The sequence below is a fragment of the Pinus tabuliformis genome, chromosome 7, assembly GCF_031772625.1.
Source record: "Pinus tabuliformis cultivar Carrire ecotype Pingquan chromosome 7, CPIR1, whole genome shotgun sequence".
NCBI classification, from domain to species: Eukaryota; Viridiplantae; Streptophyta; class Pinopsida; order Pinales; family Pinaceae; genus Pinus; species Pinus tabuliformis.
Genome location: NC_142293.1, coordinates 866923571 through 866931650, shown reverse-complemented (window position 1 = coordinate 866931650; position 8080 = coordinate 866923571). Strand labels below are relative to the sequence as shown.

Below are 8080 nucleotides of genomic sequence, written 5' to 3'. Positions count from 1 at the left end.
GATGACTTTACATAGACAAGTGTGACTCTTTACAATGTGTAACATGACAATGACTCTTTTATTATTTTATGACTAGATCACAAAATTCTTAAAGGATCTCAATGGGAGCCTTCACTCAAAAATAAAATATCTTTCTCATGAAACCCACGACTGAAGCATTATAATAATTTTATTTTTCTTCTTTTCAGATCTTTAGATAAAAACAAAAATATATGTCATTATGAAGACTAAACCTAATTACACTTTTTCAACAAGAAGTCCCAATGTGAGGTTGAATCCCTCCAAGAGGGTAAGAAGAAAGTCTTGTCCAAAATAAAAGGCTTCAATTGTCATGAATTCAGGCACTATGCTACAAAGTGTCCACACAAAAATTCCAGCAAGGAGTCTACAGTAGCAACATCAATTGAAGCTTTGGCTTCACAGTTTGAGTTAGATTTCACCCTTATTGTATTCATGGCCAAAAATGAGATGCGGAGTGTGTGGCAATTGGATTTGGGTGCCTCATTCCACATGACATGCTGTAGAGATTTTTTAAGTGACCTGCAGGAGAAAGATCTCCATATGATTATTGAGTTTGGGGACGATGGAAGATACAGCACGACCGAGATTGGTATACTCACCTTTTAGAGGGAGTCACTATCCCCTCTTTGACTCAATAATCTCATGTTTGTTCCAGGCCTAGTGAAAAATATCACCTCAGTAGTAGTTTTGGAATACCTTAGTTATGATGTGATCTTGAGCGAAGGAAAGGCATTCCTCAGACACATAGCCATGGGATAGGTGAAGCATATTAGGGTTTGAGTCAAAAACCTGTATGTCCTTGAGGTAGAAGATGGATGCACAACATTGAGGAGCAAGGTAGAGACTAGAGACATGATGGTTGAGAAAGAGCATGTTAGATCTCTAAAAATGGAGCCTCATAAGGAGCCTCTTGAAGTTGCAGAGCATCCAAAAATGGAGAGCTAGAGAGGATGCAGAGTGGAGACATCCACTAAATAAAATATCTCCTATAGGGGTGGAGTTCGATCCAAGTGGGAAGAGGGAGAACATGCAGTTATAACTCCAGGAGGGAGGTGGAATGATGTAGATCCTTAGTCCAAGAGTTATATAAATTTGGGTAGGGTCCATTGAGGCATTCTCCTCATGGATCATTACCTCTCTACAAGGGGGCCACAATATTTTGTAGTAGGAGGATCAATTTCAGTCACATACTAAGGAGTGCAGAGGAGTGTTGACAACAGAGAAGGAGGCTGAGTAGCAGAGTTAGTAGCAGCACAAGTTTCCTAGTAGATAGTTGCAGACATAGTTGATTCAATTTTTCTTTTGTTATGTTTATTTTTATGCTTCTCAGTTGTTGGTGTTGCATTAGCAGCAACAACGGTGTGAACTGTTGCATGCATTACATTCCATAAGTGCAGGATAAGGGTGGTTGATAATCCCTTTCTTGGTGAGAGGGAGTGTTGAAAATGCAACAAGAAAATCTCAGTTTGACTTTGGCTTAGTCAAACTAGAGAAAATTAAAATTTCCACATCAGTAGAAATCATGGATGTAGTTAACCAAGGTAACATGCCACTTGCCACTCAGTTAACTCAGTTAATTTGAGCTGGAGGGCTTGAGTTCAATTAAACATGAGTGATTCCTAACTTGTAGCAATTTAATTAAGTTATATTAAGTTATGTGTAGTTAAATACGTTCTTAGTGAGCAAAGAGATAGGTTATTCACTTGCAGGGTGTGCTCAATTGAGAAAATTAATTGTAATACATCTCTATTCATCATATTATTGCAAACATGTATTGGGATTTTTAGTAGATTACTTTCCCCGAGAAAAATATTGTGTGCATGTGTGTTATTTCTCATTGCATGTTTGTGATTGATGTTCTAAATTTTGAATTCATTTCCACAAAGTAGTAGAGTAGATTTGTGTCTTGTGATTTTTATTAAAAATTATTGAGAAGTTGCAAGTTTTCATCATAATTTCTACATGAAACTACACTACAAAGGTTTGAAGAGGCTAAAATTAAGCCTTGAGTGCAATTTTGACCTCGTAATGTTGCGAAGAAGGCCAAGATAGTGATATGTAGCTGAGTAAGAGATTATGGAAGTGTTATATCACATCCTTGAGGTTGCATTCTATGATATAGGACTACATAGAGGGTCAATATAGCACTATAGAGGCTGAAAATGGTAAAATTTGAGGTAAAATATCAAATTTTGGCTAGGATTACATATGTAACTCTACATTAAGGGTTAGTGATGTGCTACAACACTAGGAAGAGGATCAGTGTTGTGCTACAAAAGGTTTAAAAGCACTTAAAACTTGCAAGGAAGCTGAAATAAAGATTTTCGCTAAGGATTACCTCAATATCCTAAGAGTTGGAAGGTTCCTTTGTGCCACTAGATAGTTCAAAAAGCCTCATTCAAACTCATAAGTTTTCCTATGTTATCTTAATTCATTGTAGGGATGATCATAATACACAAATGTTGGATAGGCTTTTCTAGTTGTCCTTTGAAATTACTTGAAACAGTTGGCCCCTAAGTTTCGACTAGACCTGAGGCAATGAGAGGAATTGAAGACGGTTGTGATAGGGGCTACGAAAAAGCTTTACTATTTGAGCATGTCTAATACTTGGTAGATAGCTTGCAAAGTGTCCCAAGCAGCTATTGTGGCACCAAGAATATAGGAAAATATTAACACATCCAAGATAGATTTTATAGCAAATGGAGACTTGTTATTATTCTTTTTAAGGTTATCTTTTGACTAATTTTAATGGTTTATGATAATAAAAAGTTATAAATTTTGATGTGTAAAAGAGTGTCCACCATCTTCAAACAATCCAAAGAGGGTTGTTCTATAATTTTTCATCTATATTTGTGCTTTGTCACGGAAAATTTTGGTGGAATTTGCTTGCATGTCCCATTTTTGTGGTAATTCAAGTATAAGTTTATGTTAGAAGCCCTCTAGAGGCATTTTGAGCCATCAAACAACGCTTATGGGGTCAAAGCTTTCTCAACATAGGTCTTAGCCCCTTAACAGCATTCTACACACTCAAATTTTTTAAATAGTGTGGTATCAACTTTAGTAGAAATCTATATTCATGTGCTATGCCTCCAACAAGTTGAACTAACTGTTTGATCACCATGGTACCGAGTAGATGCCCTGTTAGCGCCCATCACTCACTCATGCGGAGTACTTGCATGTGGTCTTTCAAAAGGATTGTAGAAATTCCAAAGCCTAGCACTAATTTAGGGTTGAGAGATGCAAAATCACTAATTCCTATATATCTATCATGCTATGTTAATACTAAGCTCCTAGAAGGAGAGAGGTTCGATTATTTAGTATCATACTTGTTCCATGGTTGAACAAAGCTTCTAGGAGTTAGATTTGAGAGCATAACACAAGAAGATGAAGATTTTGTAGTAGGAAACTAAGCCATAGTCTTAAACTTTATAGTGAGTGCCTCTTACTTTGTGTTTGCATTTTCATAAGTAAATAAAAGAGAGAAAAGCATATGCCTCACCTTCTCCCTAGCTTTTCTCCTGGGATCACATGTTCTTTTGGTTGTTATTTCATTTTCATTGAGCATTGAGGTTACTAATGATAAATTTGCAATGTAAGACAATAAACTAAATAATAAAAAAATTCAAAATATTGTAAGGATTATTCTAATGAATGAAATATCTATAACACTTTAGAACACCCAAAAATTCTAAGATATTAATATATTAGATCTATGACTTTTGTGATCCATAATGTAGAGATAAGTATTTGGGATTAAGCACATTGTTAGGATTTGGTCGAGGTTTCAAACCAACTAATGTGGTTCATCCTCAAGACAAGGTGAGGATGAACCACATTAGTTGGTTCGAAACGTCCACCAAATACTAACAATATGATTAATCCCAAAAACTTATCTCGATATTAATATAGTCATTTTTTTTTATAAAATGTAAAATCTATAACAAAAACACCCATATCTTTCTTACTATAAATTATTTCTTTTATAAAACGTAAAACTCATGAGAAAAGTTTTGAGACTCATATTTTGCTGTTGCTGTAAATCTTAATATAATAGTAAACCAAACAATTAGTAAAGAAAAAAATAACAAGGAAACCGAAAAATCTAATATATCATAAATAAATAAAAACTTCTTTCTAAGATAACAAAAATAAAATTTGCATGCCAAGAGAGAACAAAAACTGATATATCATAATATGTAAATTAAACGGCGGAACGAACATCATGCGAGCGAGGAAAGGGGAGAAAAAAACTAATATGTTATAAGAATTGAGAATTTACAGAGAATTTAAGAAACTTGTACGATGAAAGGGGAGAAAAAAATAATATATTATAGGAATCGAGAATTTACAGAAACCTCGAGGGAGACATCTATATCTCTACTTTGTCTTTCATTTTCAATTTGATGGAAGAAGAGTTATGCAAACAAATCTATTGTTATAATCGTCCCAGAAACAGTAACTTTTACAAAACAAAATTCAATGCCAAGTTTACATTTGTGAACTTAATTACTCAACCATCCTCGGCCACTTCACGAAGGAATACAAATAAGCATGGTTTCTGCCGTGGGAATAACTTTGACAAGGACTGTTGAGACGTGGGAATAACTTTGATAAGTACTGTTGAGACGTGGGCCGTGGGAATAACTTTGACAAGGACTGCAGGTTGCATCTGACGATAGTATCTATGAAGGTGCAGGTTTCTGCAACAACAACTATATCTCAGAGAGCGCAGATTTGCCATAAAAGTTACTGTAGTTCGTTTAACGACAAAAATTAATACAAAGTAAAATAAATATTTTCCCTTAGAAGCCCTCTTTTCCATACTATTCGGCATCTTAGTTGCGATCACAAACAATCCGGGGCTGCAGAGCGCTAATTACAGAGATTCTAACACAGCCCCGGGAAGATTCTAATTAGAGCGCTAATTACAGGGATTCTAATTACAGAGGTAGTTAACTCCGCTTCTGTTGAGACGTGGGTTGTGGGAATAACTTTGACAAGGACTGCAGGGTGCATCTGACGATGGTATCTATGTAGTAGGTGCACGTATCTTCTCTACTATTCCCCTCTGGAATATCTGTCACAGAACATTCCACAACATTAGTCCAAACGCTTCCCTCCTCCACGAACTCATTCAATGTCGTCATGGATTGATAATTCTGAAAGCGGTGCTCTCCTCCCAACACCCTGAAACTCAGAATGCGCTTCTCCTCATCCAGAATCTCGAGGCGCTCAATGCTATTCTTCGCTGGAAGCCCCGATACGACTTTGACTTCCCTGAGGCATCCCACCTTGACATCTCCCTTCACGGAGCAGCTGCTGATGAAGGGCTTGTACGTTTCAGGTTTATCGAACCTTCGAACAACTGACAACACTGTGCTCGCGGGGGCGTTGATTCTCTGAATATTTACGGAGGAGCACTGCTTATCTTCTTGGTCCATGTGGTGAGACGCAAAACACCACCCTTCATGTTGTAGCATTCGTGGTTTTTCAAACTGAAGGGGCTTCCATCCCGAATTTTGATTTCAATCTCAATTATCACAGTACAAATAATATCTCACGTTTATATTCTCACACTTACCAATTTATATGTGGTTAGGCTGTACAGACACACAGACATATATACATACACATGAGGAATGGTGGCTTCTCTAATTGGGTTGGCTGTACAAACATATATATATATATACACCTGAGGAATGGTGGCTTCTCAACCAATGTTCCTTGATGCTCCAAAGTCGTTAACCGCATCCCGTAGTCCCCCTCCCATGTGCCCATTAACTTGGGTGATTGCATCCCGCTTTCCCCTCTTGTACTGTCAAGCCCCCAGGCCGGCGGTAGTCTTTCTACTGCGCTCAGCGAGGTGCGGCACCACCGAACACTTTATTTTCACCAATATTTATGTTTGTGGACTACGCCTAACCACTTATACTACTTAGTTTGTGTTTTGCAACAAAGTACTATTAATGTTTCCCTTATACCAATGAACACCCATACACATTCATTATCAACAACGATTATAAAAGAGAACATAATTGCACAGTATAAAGGGAGGGGCAACTACCTGAACAATGAGTCTGCCCGAATAATATATTATACAGTCTTTCGATATTACAAAGCTTTACAAGTATACTTGGAAACACCAAGTTTCATACTTAGCCAATTTTACAACTTCATCACACCTCCGTGTGATAACCAAGATTTCCTTGCCCAAGGCAGGCGGGTGTGCCCTCACACGAGCTACCTTTCCACACTCCACAACCGAACCTTGTTTTCGTGCATGACGGGCGGGTGACTCCACCAAGTCACCAAGACACCTTGTTAGGGCCTGCGGTCCGTGCGACGGGCAGGGCGACTCCACCGTGCGAAGGACGTGTGAAATATGAAACGAAACAAGCCAAGAAAAGAGTTTATAAGGTGTTGGGTGAGTTGAGGGGGCGGTCCCACGAGTTGAGCAGGCCGACCCTCCTCTTGGGCGAGACAACACATGTTGAATGAGTCGGCTTGGACGTTTGGTGTGGGTCGGCCAGGTGACATAACCCGCCACCCGCCCATATATATTGTAGGGTGTTTGGAGGCAAACGACCATCATTCGACCACACGAGTTTGAACAAGGAGTTCTGCAGTGCGTGGATGAGCCCACATGACGGGCGGAACTCGGGTGTAAAACTCGTTCGAGAAACTTATTCGAGGAAGTCATTTGAGAATTTGTTCAAGAAAGTCGTTCAAGAATTCGTTCGAGGAAGTCATTCGAGAATTCGTTTGAGGAAGTCGTTCGAGAAGTCATTCGAGAAGTCGTTCAGGAAAGTCATTCAGAAAAGTCGTTCGGGCAGAACTCGTGCGAGGTCATTCGGGGACCCGGGTGAGATCGTGTGGCGACCCAGGTGAGGTCATTCAGGTGACCCCGGTGAAGTCGTGTGGCGACCCAGGCGGGGTCGTTCGGGCTAATCGGGTGAAGTCGTGTGGCGACTCGGGTGAACGAGTTGGTGAATGGGTGGACGTGTGGACGGGCAGCCGGGCGAGGGCACGCGGTGCACGCCGAAACAAAGAATCATGTGGATGGGCGACCGGGTGAGGGCGCGCCGTGCATGATGAAATGGTGGAAACGGTGAAGTGTTGAGATTGTGAACGAAGGTGTGACTCATGCGGAGGCGCCCGTGTGTGGCGACTTGGTTACGACGAGGCACGCCCAAGTTGGGCAAACAACATGATCATGCGACGAGGTGAATGAAGGGTTGGTGAGTCGTGCGGCGACCGTGCAGAGACACCGACGAGCTGGGCAACCGAGTTTGTCGAAGTTGGAAAATTGGCTAAGTGTAAATTTGGGGTTTCCCAAGATTTAACTTGTAAAGCTTTGTAACATCGAAGATTCTATAATATATTGATTTGGGCAGACTCATATTGCAGGGAGTTGGCCCTCCCTCTATACTGTTGTGCATTTCTCTTGTATAATGATGTTTATGTGAATGTTATGGGCTTTCACTTGTATAAAGGAACACATTAATAATACTTGGTTGCGAAACACAAACTAAGTAGGATAAGTGAAATATTAGGCGTAGTCTACAATCGTAAGTATTGGTGAAAAGAAAACGATTGGTAGTGCCACTCCTCGCTATAAGCGATTGAAAGACTACCACAGGTTTAGGGGCATGACAGGTGGTATCAGAGCAGGTCCACAGTGGGTGAAGCCGGTGTATGACGAAGAGCTAGTGTCGGGGAGCTGGTGCTGGTGTTGAAGCATTGAAGCTGATACACACCTGGACTTCATGACAGGTGGTATTGGAGCCTGCTCCAAGTTTTGCAGGAAACTTGGTGAACTGAATCAAGGAGCTGATTCTACAAAGACCAAAGACTTGAAAGGGAGTTCAAGTTTTGCAGGTGACAAGTGGGATATCAGGGTGATTCAGGTGAATGGTGAAACAAGTTTAGCAGAGGAGAAGCTTCGTGCTTGGGCCAACCTGAACGACAAGGCATGGCAAGTTTGGAAGAATGCGAAGGGATGCTCTTGCTTACCTTATACAGGTTGAAGTGAATGAAAGAAGAGAACCCCCAGATTCGA

At 40.1% G+C, this 8080-nt stretch overlaps 1 pseudogene; it reads right to left on the bottom strand.

Annotated features, from left to right (window-relative positions):
* Positions 1-4973: 4973 nt before the first annotated feature.
* LOC149250368 (abscisic acid receptor PYL8 pseudogene) lies at positions 4974-5462 on the bottom strand (annotated as a pseudogene).
* Between the last annotated feature and the right edge of the window lie 2618 nt (positions 5463-8080).